The following is a 14918-nucleotide window of genomic DNA, read 5'->3' as shown; positions in this document are numbered from 1 at the left end:
ATCACGTTACAGATTAGCCACCACTATACCAGCGGTGTATGTGTATATAAAATTAGGGCAAACAAAAGTTACGCTGCCGCATCCGCTGGTTCGAACCTGCGAGCAGCGCCCGGTGTCGCATTTCATAGTATATAACGAAAGAGGTGCATCACGTTACAGTTTAGCCACCACTATACCAGCGGTGTATGTGTGTATAAAATTAGGGCAAACAAAAGTTACGCTGCCGCATCCGCTGTTTCGAACCTGCGAGCCGCGCCCGGTGTCGCATTTCATAGTATGTAACGAAAGAGATGCATCACGTTACAGATTAGCCACCACTATACCAGCGGTGTATGTGTGTATAAAATTAGGGCAAACAAACGTTACGCTGCCGCATCCGCTGGTTCGAACCTGCGAGCCGCGCCCGGTGTCGCATTTCATAGTATATAACGAAAGAGATGCATAACGTTACAGTTTAGCCACCACTATACCAGCGGTGTATGTGTGTATAAAATTAGGGCAAACAAAAGTTACGCTGCCGCATCCGCTGTTTCGAACCTGCGAGCCGCGCCCGGTGTCGCATTTCATAGTATGTAACGAAAGAGATGCATAACGTTACAGTTTAGCCACCACTATACCAGCGGTGTATGTGTGTATAAAATTAGGGCAAACAAAAGTTACGCTGCCGCATCCGCTGTTTCGAACCTGCGAGCCGCGCCCTGTGTCGCATTTCATAGTATGTAACGAAAGAGATGCATAACGTTACAGTTTAGCCACCACTATACCAGCGGTGTATGTGTGTATAAAATTAGGGCAAACAAAAGTTACGCTGCCGCATCCGCTGTTTCGAACCTGCGAGCCGCGCCCGGTGTCGCATTTCATAGTATGTAACGAAAGAGATGCATCACGTTACAGTTTAGCCACCACTATACCAGCGGTGTATGTGTGTATAAAATGAGGGCAAACAAAAGTTACGCTGCCGCATCCGCTGTTTCGAACCTGCGAGCCGCGCCCGGTGTCGCATTTCATAGTATGTAACGAAAGAGATGCATCACGTTACAGTTTAGCCACCACTATACCAGCGGTGTATGTGTGTATAAAATGAGGGCAAACAAACGTTACGCTGCCGCATCCGCTGGTTCGAACCTGCGAGCCGCGCCCGGTGTCGCATTTCATAGTATGTAACGAAAGAGATGCATCACGTTACAGTTTAGCCACCACTATACCAGCGGTGTATGTGTGTATAAAATTAGGGCAAACAAAAGTTACGCTGCCGCATCCGCTGTTTCGAACCTGCGAGCCGCGCCCGGTGTCGCATTTCATAGTATGTAACGAAAGAGATGCATCACGTTACAGATTAGCCACCACTATACCAGCGGTGTATGTGTGTATAAAATTAGGGCAAACAAACGTTACGCTGCCGCATCCGCTGGTTCGAACCTGCGAGCCGCGCCCGGTGTCGCATTTCATAGTATATAACGAAAGAGATGCATAACGTTACAGTTTAGCCACCACTATACCAGCGGTGTATGTGTGTATAAAATTAGGGCAAACAAAAGTTACGCTGCCGCATCCGCTGTTTCGAACCTGCGAGCCGCGCCCGGTGTCGCATTTCATAGTATGTAACGAAAGAGATGCATAACGTTACAGTTTAGCCACCACTATACCAGCGGTGTATGTGTGTATAAAATTAGGGCAAACAAAAGTTACGCTGCCGCATCCGCTGTTTCGAACCTGCGAGCCGCGCCCGGTGTCGCATTTCATAGTATGTAACGAAAGAGATGCATCACGTTACAGTTTAGCCACCACTATACCAGCGGTGTATGTGTGTATAAAATGAGGGCAAACAAAAGTTACGCTGCCGCATCCGCTGTTTCGAACCTGCGAGCCGCGCCCGGTGTCGCATTTCATAGTATGTAACGAAAGAGATGCATCACGTTACAGTTTAGCCACCACTATACCAGCGGTGTATGTGTGTATAAAATGAGGGCAAACAAACGTTACGCTGCCGCATCCGCTGGTTCGAACCTGCGAGCCGCGCCCGGTGTCGCATTTCATAGTATGTAACGAAAGAGATGCATCACGTTACAGTTTAGCCACCACTATACCAGCGGTGTATGTGTGTATAAAATGAGGGCAAACAAACGTTACGCTGCCGCATCCGCTGGTTCGAACCTGCGAGCCGCGCCCGGTGTCGCATTTCATAGTATATCACGAAAGAGATGCATAACGTTACAGTTTAGCCACCACTATACCAGCGGTGTATGTGTGTATAAAATTAGGGCAAACAAACGTTACGCTGCCGCATCCGCTGGTTCGAACCTGCGAGCCGCGCCCGGTGTCGCATTTCATAGTATATAACGAAAGAGATGCATAACGTTACAGTTTAGCCACCACTATACCAGCGGTGTATGTGTGTATAAAATTAGGGCAAACAAAAGTTACGCTGCCGCATCCGCTGTTTCGAACCTGCGAGCCGCGCCCGGTGTCGCATTTCATAGTATGTAACGAAAGAGATGCATAACGTTACAGTTTAGCCACCACTATACCAGCGGTGTATGTGTGTATAAAATTAGGGCAAACAAAAGTTACGCTGCCGCATCCGCTGTTTCGAACCTGCGAGCCGCGCCCGGTGTCGCATTTCATAGTATATAACGAAAGAGGTGCATCACGTTACAGTTTAGCCACCACTATACCAGCGGTGTATGTGTGTATAAAATTAGGGCAAACAAACGTTACGCTGCCGCATCCGCTGGTTCGAACCTGCGAGCCGCGCCCGGTGTCGCATTTCATAGTATATAACGAAAGAGATGCATAACGTTACAGTTTAGCCACCACTATACCAGCGGTGTATGTGTATATAAAATTAGGGCAAACAAAAGTTACGCTGCCGCATCCGCTGGTTCGAACCTGCGAGCAGCGCCCGGTGTCGCATTTCATAGTATATAACGAAAGAGGTGCATCACGTTACAGTTTAGCCACCACTATACCAGCGGTGTATGTGTGTATAAAATTAGGGCAAACAAAAGTTACGCTGCCGAATCCGCTGTTTCGAACCTGCGAGCCGCGCCCGGTGTCGCATTTCATAGTATGTAACGAAAGAGATGCATCACGTTACAGATTAGCCACCACTATACCAGCGGTGTATGTGTATATAAAATTAGGGCAAACAAAAGTTACGCTGCCGCATCCGCTGGTTCGAACCTGCGAGCAGCGCCCGGTGTCGCATTTTATAATATGTAACGAAAGAGATGAATCAGGTAACAGTTTAGCCTCGGCTATACCAGCGGTGTATGTGTGTGTAAAATTAGGGCAAACAAAAGTTACGCTGCCGCATCCGCTGTTTCGAACCTGCGAGCCGCGCCCGGTGTCGCATTTCATAGTATATAACGAAAGAGGTGCATCACGTTACAGTTTAGCCACCACTATACCAGCGGTGTATGTGTGTATAAAATTAGGGCAAACAAACGTTACGCTGCCGCATCCGCTGGTTCGAACCTGCGAGCCGCGCCCGGTGTCGCATTTCATAGTAAGTAACGAAAGAGATGCATCACGTTACAGATTAGCCACCACTATACCAGCGGTGTATGTGTGTATAAAATTAGGGCAAACAAAAGTTACCCTGCCGCATCCGCTGGTTCGAACCTGCGAGTCGCGCCCGGTGTCGCATTTCATAGTATGTAACGAAAGAGATGCATAACGTTACAGTTTAGCCACCACTATACCAGCGGTGTATGTGTGTATAAAATTAGGGCAAACAAAAGTTACGCTGCCGCATCCGCTGTTTCGAACCTGCGAGCCGCGCCCGGTGTCGCATTTCATAGTATGTAACGAAAGAGATGCATAACGTTACAGTTTAGCCACCACTATACCAGCGGTGTATGTGTGTATAAAATTAGGGCAAACAAAAGTTACGCTGCCGCATCCGCTGTTTCGAACCTGCGAGCCGCGCCCGGTGTCGCATTTCATAGTATGTAACGAAAGAGATGCATCACGTTACAGTTTAGCCACCACTATACCAGCAGTGTATGTGTGTATAAAATTAGGGCAAACAAAAGTTACGCTGCCGCATCCGCTGTTTCGAACCTGCGAGCCGCGCCCGGTGTCGCATTTCATAGTATATAACGAGAGAGATGCATCACGTTACAGATTAGCCACCACTATACCAGCGGTGTATGTGTGTATAAAATTAGGGCAAACAAAAGTTACGCTGCCGCATCCGCTGTTTCGAACCTGCGAGCCGCGCCCGGTGTCGCATTTCATAGTATGTAACGAAAGAGATGCATAACGTTACAGTTTAGCCACCACTATACCAGCGGTGTATGTGTGTATAAAATTAGGGCAAACAAACGTTACGCTGCCGCATCCGCTGGTTCGAACCTGCGAGCAGCGCCCGGTGTCGCATTTCATAGTATATAACGAAAGAGGTGCATCACGTTACAGTTTAGCCACCACTATACCAGCGGTGTATGTGTGTATAAAATTAGGGCAAACAAACGTTACGCTGCCGCATCCGCTGGTTCGAACCTGCAAGCCGCGCCCGGTGTCGCATTTCATAGTATGTAACGAAAGAGATGCATAACGTTACAGTTTAGCCACCACTATACCAGCGGTGTATGTGTGTATAAAATTAGGGCAAACAAAAGTTACGCTGCCGCATCCGCTGGTTCGAACCTGCGAGCCGCGCCCGGTGTCGTATTTCATAGTATATAACGAAAGAGATGCATCACGTTACAGATTAGCCACCACTATACCAGCAGTGTATGTGTGTATAAAATTAGGGCAAACAAAAGTTACGCTGCCGCATCCGCTGTTTCGAACCTGCGAGCCGCGCCCGGTGTCGCATTTCATAGTATGTAACGAAAGAGATGCATCACGTTACAGATTAGCCACCACTATACCAGCGGTGTATGTGTATATAAAATTAGGGCAAACAAAAGTTACGCTGCCGCATCCGCTGGTTCGAACCTGCGAGCAGCGCCCGGTGTCGCATTTCATAGTATATAACGAAAGAGGTGCATCACGTTACAGTTTAGCCACCACTATACCAGCGGTGTATGTGTGTATAAAATTAGGGCAAACAAAAGTTACCCTGCCGCATCCGCTGATTCGAACCTGCGAGCCGCGCCCGGTGTCGCATTTCATAGTATGTAACGAAAGAGATGCATCACGTTACAGATTAGCCACCACTATACCAGCGGTGTATGTGTGTATAAAATTAGGGCAAACAAACGTTACGCTGCCGCATCCGCTGGTTCGAACCTGCGAGCCGCGCCCGGTGTCGCATTTCATAGTATATAACGAAAGAGATGCATAACGTTACAGTTTAGCCACCACTATACCAGCGGTGTATGTGTGTATAAAATTAGGGCAAACAAAAGTTACCCTGCCGCATCCGCTGGTTCGAACCTGCGAGCCGCGCCCGGTGTCGCATTTCATAGTATGTAACGAAAGAGATGCATCACGTTACAGATTAGCCACCACTATACCAGCGGTGTATGTGTGTATAAAATTAGGGCAAACAAAAGTTACCCTGCCGCATCCGCTGGTTCGAACCTGCGAGTCGCGCCCGGTGTCGCATTTCATAGTATGTAACGAAAGAGATGCATAACGTTACAGTTTAGCCACCACTATACCAGCGGTGTATGTGTGTATAAAATTAGGGCAAACAAAAGTTACGCTGCCGCATCCGCTGTTTCGAACCTGCGAGCCGCGCCCGGTGTCGCATTTCATAGTATGTAACGAAAGAGATGCATAACGTTACAGTTTAGCCACCACTATACCAGCGGTGTATGTGTGTATAAAATTAGGGCAAACAAAAGTTTCGCTGCCGCATCCGCTGTTTCGAACCTGCGAGCCGCGCCCGGTGTCGCATTTCATAGTATGTAACGAAAGAGATGCATAACGTTACAGTTTAGCCACCACTTTACCAGCGGTGTATGTGTGTATAAAATTAGGGCAAACAAACGTTACGCTGCCGCATCCGCTGGTTCGAACCTGCGAGCCGCGCCCGGTGTCGCATTTCATAGTATGTAACGAAAGAGATGCATCACGTTACAGTTTAGCCACCACTATACCAGCGGTGTATGTGTGTATAAAATGAGGGCAAACAAACGTTACGCTGCCGCATCCGCTGGTTCGAACCTGCGAGCCGCGCCCGGTGTCGCATTTCATAGTATATAACGAAAGAGATGCATAACGTTACAGTTTAGCCACCACTATACCAGCGGTGTATGTGTGTATAAAATTAGGGCAAACAAACGTTACGCTGCCGCATCCGCTGTTTCGAACCTGCGAGCCGCGCCCGGTGTCGCATTTCATAGTATGTAACGAAAGAGATGCATAACGTTACAGTTTAGCCACCACTATACCAGCGGTGTATGTGTGTATAAAATTAGGGCAAACAAAAGTTACGCTGCCGCATCCGCTGTTTCGAACCTGCGAGCCGCGCCCGGTGTCGCATTTCATAGTATATAACGAAAGAGGTGCATCACGTTACAGTTTAGCCACCACTATACCAGCAGTGTATGTGTATATAAAATTAGGGCAAACAAAAGTTACGCTGCCGCCTCCGCTGGTTCGAAACTGCGAGCCGCGCCCGGTGTCGCATTTCATAGTATGTAACGAAAGAGATGCATAACGTTACAGTTTAGCCACCACTATACCAGCAGTGTATGTGTATATAAAATTAGGGCAAACAAAAGTTACGCTGCCGCATCCGCTGGTTCGAACCTGCGAGCCGCGCCCGGTGTCGCATTTCATAGTATGTAACGAAAGAGATGCATCACGTTACAGATTAGCCACCACTATACCAGCGGTGTATGTGTATATAAAATTAGGGCAAACAAAAGTTACGCTGCCGCATCCGCTGTTTCGAACCTGCGAGCCGCGCCCGGTGTCGCATTTCATAGTATGTAACGAAAGAGATGCATCACGTTACAGATTAGCCACCACTATACCAGCGGTGTATGTGTATATAAAATTAGGGCAAACAAAAGTTACGCTGCCGCATCCGCTGGTTCGAACCTGCGAGCAGCGCCCGGTGTCGCATTTTATAATATGTAACGAAAGCGATGAATCAGGTAACAGTTTAGCCTCGGCTATACCAGCGGTGTATGTGTGTATAAAATTAGGGCAAACAAAAGTTAGGCTGCCGCATCCGCTGGTTCGAACCTGCGAGCCGCGCCCGGTGTCGCATATTATAGTATGTAACGAAAGAGATGAATCAGGTTACAGTTTAGCCACCACTATACCAGCGGTGTATGTGTGTATAAAATTAGGGCAAACAAAAGTTACGCTGCCGCATCCGCTGGTTCGAACCTGCGAGCCGCGCCCGGTGTCGCATTTCATAGTATGTAACGAAAGAGATGCATCACGTTACAGATGAGCCACCACTATACCAGCGGTGTATGTGTATATAAAATTAGGGCAAACAAAAGTTACGCTGCCGCATCCGCTGGTTCGAACCTGCGTGCCGCGCCCGGTGTCGCATTTCATAGTATGTAACGAAAGAGATGCATCACGTTACAGATTAGCCACCACTATACCAGCGGTGTATGTTTGTATAAAATTAGGGCAAACAAAAGTTACGCTGCCGCATCCGCTGGTTCGAACCTGCGAGCCGCGCCCGGTGTCGCATTTCATAGTATGTAACGAAAGAGATGCATCACGTTACAGATTAGCCACCACTATACCAGCAGGGTATGTGTATATAAAATTAGGGCAAACAAAAGTTACGCTGCCGCATCCGCTGGTTCGAACCTGCGAGCAGCGCCCGGTGTCGCATTTTATAGTATGTAACGAAAGAGATGAATCAGGTAACAGTTTAGCCTCGTCTATACCAGCGGTGTATGTGTGTATAAAATTAGGGCAAACAAAAGTTAGGCTGCCGCATCCGCTGGTTCGAACCTGCGAGCCGCGCCCGGTGTCGCATTTTATACTATGTAACGAAAGAGATGAATCAGGTTACAATTTAGCCACCACTATACCAGCGGTGTATGTGTATATAAAATTAGGGCAAACAAAAGTTACGCTGCCGCATCCGCTGGTTCGAACCTGCGAGCCGCGCCCGGTGTCTCATTTTATAGTATGTAGCGAAAGAGATGCATCACGTTACAGATTAGCCACCACTATACCAGCAGTGTATGTGTGTATAAAATTAGGGCAAACAAAAGTTACGCTGCCGCATCCGCTGTTTCGAACCTGCGAGCCGCGCCCGGTGTCGCATTTCATAGTATGTAACGAAAGAGATGCATCACGTTACAGATTAGCCACCACTATACCAGCGGTGTATGTGTATATAAAATTAGGGCAAACAAAAGTTACGCTGCCGCATCCGCTGGTTCGAACCTGCGAGCCGCGCCCGGTGTCGCATTTCATAGTATGTAACGAAAGAGATGCATCACGTTACAGATTAGCCACCACTATACCAGCGGTGTATGTGTATATAAAATTAGGGCAAACAAAAGTTACGCTGCCGCATCTGCTGGTTCGAACCTGCGAGCAGCGCCCGGTGTCGCATTTTATAATATGTAACGAAAGAGATGAATCAGGTAACAGTTTAGCCTCGGCTATACCAGCGGTGTATGTGTGTATAAAATTAGGGCAAACAAAAGTTAGGCTGCCGCATCCGCTGGTTCGAACCTGCGAGCCGCGCCCGGTGTCGCATATTATAGTATGTAACGAAAGAGATGAATCAGGTTACAGTTTAGCCACCACTATACCAGCGGTGTATGTGTGTATAAAATTAGGGCAAACAAAAGTTACGCTGCCGCATCCGCTGGTTCGAACCTGCGAGCCGCGCCCGGTGTCGCATTTCATAGTATGTAACGAAAGAGATGCATCACGTTACAGATGAGCCACCACTATACCAGCGGTGTATGTGTATATAAAATTAGGGCAAACAAAAGTTACGCTGCCGCATCCGCTGGTTCGAACCTGCGAGCCGCGCCCGGTGTCGCATTTCATAGTATGTAACGAAAGAGATGCATCACGTTACAGATGAGCCACCACTATACCAGCGGTGTATGTGTGTATAAAATTAGGGCAAACAAAAGTTACGCTGCCGCATCCGCTGGTTCGAACCTGCGAGCCGCGCCCGGTGTCGCATTTCATAGTATGTAACGAAAGAGATGCATCACGTTACAGATTAGCCACCACTATACCAGCGGTGTATGTTTGTATAAAATTAGGGCAAACAAAAGTTACGCTGCCGCATCCGCTGGTTCGAACCTGCGAGCCGCGCCCGGTGTCGCATTTCATAGTATGAAACGAAAGAGATGCATCACGTTACAGATTAGCCACCACTATACCAGCGGTGTATGTGTATATAAAATTAGGGCAAACAAAAGTTACGCTGCCGCATCCGCTGGTTCGAACCTGCGAGCAGCGCCCGGTGTCGCATTTTATAGTATGTAACGAAAGAGATGAATCAGGTAACAGTTTAGCCTCGTCTATACCAGCGGTGTATGTGTGTATAAAATTAGGGCAAACAAAAGTTAGGCTGCCGCATCCGCTGGTTCGAACCTGCGAGCCGCGCCCGGTGTCGCATTTTATAGTATGTAAAGAAAGAGATGAATCAGGTTACAGTTTAGCCACCACTATACCAGCGGTGTATGTGTATATAAAATTAGGGCAAACAAAAGTTACGCTGCCGCATCCGCTGGTTCGAACCTGCGAGCCGCGCCCGGTGTCTCATTTTATAGTATGTAGCGAAAGAGATGCATCACGTTACAGATTAGCCACCACTATACCAGCAGTGTATGTGTGTATAAAATTAGGGCAAACAAAAGTTACGCTGCCGCATCCGCTGGTTCGAACCTGCGAGCAGCGCCCGGTGTCGCATTTTATAGTATGTAACGAAAGAGATGAATCAGGTAACAGTTTAGCCTCGTCTATACCAGCGGTGTATGTGTGTATAAAATTAGGGTAAACAAAAGTTAGGCTGCCGCATCCGCTGGTTCGAACATGCGAGCCGCGCCCGGTGTCGCATTTTATAGTATGTAACGAAAGAGATGAATCAGGTTACAGTTTAGCCTCGGCTATACCAGCGGTGTATGTGTGTATAAAATTAGGGCAAACAAAAGTTACGCTGCCGCATCCGCTGGTTCGAACCTGCGAGCCGCGCCCGGTGTCGCATTTCATAGTATGTAACGAAACAGATGCATCACGTTACAGATGAGCCACCACTATACCAGCGGTGTATGTGTATATAAAATTAGGGCAAACAAAAGTTACGCTGCCGCATCCGCTGGTTCGAACCTGCGTGCCGCGCCCGGTGTCGCATTTCATAGTATGTAACGAAAGAGATGCATCACGTTATAGATTAGCCACCACTATACCAGCGGTGTATGTTTGTATAAAATTAGGGCAAACAAAAGTTACGCTGCCGCATCCGCTGGTTCGAACCTGCGAGCCGCGCCCGGTGTCGCATTTCATTGTATGTAACGAAAGAGATGCATCACGTTACAGATTAGCCACCACTATACCAGCGGTGTATGTGTACATAAAATTAGGGCAAACAAAAGTTACGCTGCCGCATCCGCTGGTTCGAACCTGCGAGCAGCGCCCGGTGTCGTATTTTATAGTATGTAACGAAAGAGATGAATCAGGTAACAGTTTAGCCTCGTCTATACCAGCGGTGTATGTGTGTATAAAATTAGGGCAAACAAAAGTTAGGCTGCCGCATCCGCTGGTTCGAACCTGCGAGCCGCGCCCGGTGTCGCATTTTATAGTATGTAAAGAAAGAGATGAATCAGGTTACGGTTTAGCCACCACTATACCAGCGGTGTATGTGTATATAAAATTAGGGCAAACAAAAGTTACGCTGCCGCATCCGCTGGTTCGAACCTGCGAGCCGCGCCCGGTGTCTCATTTTATAGTATGTAGCGAAAGAGATGCATCACGTTACAGATTAGCCACCACTATACCAGCAGTGTATGTGTGTATAAAATTAGGGCAAACAAAAGTTACGCTGCCGCATCCGCTGGTTCGAACCTGCGTGCAGCGCCCGGTGTCGCATTTTATAGTATGTAACGAAAGAGATGAATCAGGTTACAGTTTAGCCTCGGCTATACCAGCGGTGTATGTGTGTATAAAATTAGGGCAAACAAAAGTTAGGCTGCCGCATCCGCTGGTTCGAACCTGCGAGCCGCGCCCGGTGTCGCATATTATAGTATGTAACGAAAGAGATGAATCAGGTTACAGTTTAGCCACCACTATACCAGCGGTGTATGTGTATATAAAATTAGGGTAAACAAAAGTTACCCTGCCGCATCCGCTGGTTCGAACCTGCGAGTCGCGCCCGGTGTCGCATTTCATAGTATGTAACGAAAGAGATGAATCAGGTTACAGTTTAGCCACCACTATACCAGCGGTGTATGTGTGTATAAAATTAGGGCAAACAAAAGTTACGCTCCCGTATCCGCTGGTTCGAACCTGCGAGCCGCGCCCGGTGTCGCATTTCATAGTATGTAACGAAAGAGATGCATCACGTTACAGATTAGCCACCACTATACCAGCGGTGTATGTGTGTATAAAATTAGGGCAAACAAAAGTTACGCTGCCGCATCCGCTGGTTCGAACCTGCGAGCAGCGCCCGGTGTCGCATTTTATAGTATGTAACGAAAGAGATGAATCAGGTAACAGTTTAGCCTCGGCTATACCAGCGGTGTATGCGTGTATAAAATTAGGGCAAACAAAAGTTAGGCTGCCGCATCCGCTGGTTCGAACCTGCGAGCCGCGCCCGGTGTCGGATTTTATAGTATGTAACGAAAGATATGAATCAGGTTACAGTTTAGCCACCACTATACCAGCGGTGTATGTGTATATAAAATTAGGGCAAACAAAAGTTACGCTGCCGCATCCGCTGTTTCGAACCTGCAAGCCGCGCCCGGTGTCGCATTTCATAGTATGTAACGAAAGAGATGCATCACGTTACAGTTTAGCCACCACTATACCAGCGGTGTATGTGTGTATAAAATTAGGGCAAACAAAAGTTACGCTGCCGTATCCGCTGGTTCGAACCTGCGAGCCGCGCCCGGTGTCGCATTTCATAGTATGTAACGAAAGAGATGAATCAGGTTACAGTTTAGCCACCACTATACCAGCGGTGTATGTGTGTATAAAATTAGGGCAAACAAAAGTTACGCTGCCGTATCCGCTGGTTCGAACCTGCGAGCCGCGCCCGGTGTCGCATTTCATAGTATGTAACGAAAGAGATGCATAATGTTACAGTTTAGCCACCACTATACCAACGGTGTATGTGTGTATAAAATTAGGGCAAACAAAAGTTACGCTGCCGCATCCGCTGGTTCGAACCTGCGAGCCGCACCCGGTGTCGCATTTCATAGTATGGAACGAAAGAGATGAATCAGGTTACAGTTTAGCCACCACTATACCAGCGGTGTATGTGTATAAAAAATTAGGGCAAACAAAAGTTACGCTGCCGCATCCGCTGGTTCGAACCTGCGAGCAGCGCCCGGTGTCGCATTTTATAGTATGTAACGAAAGAGATGAATCAGGTAACAGTTTAGCCTCGGCTATACCAGCGGTGTATGTGTGTATAAAATTAGGGCAAACAAAAGTTAGGCTGCCGCATCCGCTGGTTCGAACCTGCGAGCCGCGCCCGGTGTCGGATTTTATAGTATGTAACGAAAGATATGAATCAGGTTACAGTTTAGCCACCACTATACCAGCGGTGTATGTGTATATCAAATTAGGGCAAACAAAAGTTACGCTGCCGCATCCGCTGTTTCGAACCTGCGAGCCGCGCCCGGTGTCGCATTTCATAGTATGTAACGAAAGAGATGCATCACGTTACAGATTAGCCGCCACTATACCAGCGGTGTATGTGTATATAAAATTAGGGCAAACAAAAGTTACGCTGCCGCATCCGCTGGTTCGAACCTGCGAGCAGCGCCCGGTGTCGCATTTTATAATATGTAACGAAAGAGATGAATCAGGTAACAGTTTAGCCTCGGCTATACCAGCGGTGTATGTGTGTATAAAATTAGGGCAAACAAAAGTTAGGCTGCCGCATCCGCTGGTTCGAACCTGCGAGCCGCGCCCGGTGTCGCATTTTATAGTATGTAACGAAAGAGATGAATCAGGTTACAGTTTAGCCACCACTATACCAGCGGTGTATGTGTATATAAAATTAGGGCAAACAAAAGTTACCCTGCCGCATCCGCTGGTTCGAACCTGCGAGCCGCGCCCGGTGTCGCATTTCATAGTATGTAACGAAAGAGATGCATAACGCTACAGTTTAGCCACCACTATACCAGCAGTGTATGTGTGTATAAAATTAGGGCAAACAAAAGTTACGCTGCCGCATCCGCTGGTTCGAACCTGCGAGCCGCACCCGGTGTCGCATTTTATAGTATGTAACGAAAGAGATGCATAATGTTACAGTTTAGCCACCACTATACCAGCGGTGTATGTGTGTATAAAATTAGGGCAAACAAATGTTACGCTGCCGCATCCGCTGGTTCGAACCTGCGAGCCGCACCCGGTGTCGCATTTTATAGTATGTAACGAAAGAGATGAATCAGGTAACAGTTTACCCTCGGCTATACCAGCGGTGTATGTGTGTATAAAATTAGGGCAAACAAAAGTTAGGCTGCCGCATCCGCTGGTTCGAACCTGCGAGCCGCGCCCGGTGTCGCATTTTATAGTATGTAACGAAAGAGATGAATCAGGTTACAGTTTAGCCACCACTATACCAGCGGTGTATGTGTATATAAAATTAGGGCAAACAAAAGTTACGCTGCCGCATCCGCTGGTTCGAACCTGCGTGCCGCGCCCGGTGTCGCATTTCATAGTATATAACGAAAGAGATGAATCAGGTAACAGTTTAGCCTCAGCTATACCAGCGGTGTATGTGTGTATAAAATTAGGGCAAACAAAAGTTAGGCTGCCGCATCCGCTGGTTCGAACCTGCGAGTCGCGCCCGGTGTCGCATTTTATAGTATGTAACGAAAGAGATGAATCAGGTTACAGTTTAGCCACGGCTATACCAGCGGTGTATGTGTGTATAAAATTAGGGCAAACAAAAGTTACGCTGCCGCATCCGCTGGTTCGAACCTGCGAGCCGCGCCCGGTGTCGCATTTCATAGTATATAACGAAAGAGATGCATAACGTTACAGTTTAGCCACCACTATACCAGCAGTGTAGGTGTGTATAAAATTAGGGCAAACAAAAGTTACGCTGCCGCATCCGCTGGTTCGAACCTGCGAGTCGCGCCCGGTGTCGCATTTTATAGTATGTAACGAAAGAGATGAATCAGGTTACAGTTTAGCCACGGCTATACCAGCGGTGTATGTGTGTATAAAATTAGGGCAAACAAAAGTTAGGCTGCCGCATCCGCTGGTTCGAACCTGCGAGCCGCGCCCGGTGTCGCATTTTATAGTATGTAACGAAAGAGATGAATCAGGTTACAGTTTAGCCACCACTATACCAGCGGTGTATGTGTATATAAAATTAGGGCAAACAAAAGTTACGCTGCCGCATCCGCTGGTTCGAACCTGCGAGCCGCGCCCGGTGTCGCATTTTATAGTATGTAACGAAAGAGATGAATCACGTTACAGATTAGCCACCACTATACCAGCGGTGTATGTGTATATAAAATTAGGGCAAACAAAAGTTACGCTGCCGCATCCGCTGGTTCGAACCTGCGAGCCGCGCCCGGTGTCGCATTTTATAGTATGTAACGAAAGAGATGAATCAGGTTACAGTTTAGCCACGGCTATACCAGCGGTGTATGTGTGTATAAAATTAGGGCAAACAAAAGTTAGGCTGCCGCATCCGCTGGTTCGAACCTGCGAGCCGCGCCCGGTGTCGCATTTTATAGTATGTAACGAAAGAGATGAATCAGGTTACAGTTTAGCCACCACTATACCAGCGGTGTATGTGTATATAAAATTAGGGCAAACAAAAGTTA

Source organism: Dermacentor variabilis, unplaced genomic scaffold, assembly GCF_050947875.1.
Source record: "Dermacentor variabilis isolate Ectoservices unplaced genomic scaffold, ASM5094787v1 scaffold_12, whole genome shotgun sequence".
Lineage (NCBI taxonomy): Eukaryota > Metazoa > Arthropoda > Arachnida > Ixodida > Ixodidae > Dermacentor > Dermacentor variabilis.
This window is presented reverse-complemented; position numbering follows the sequence as displayed.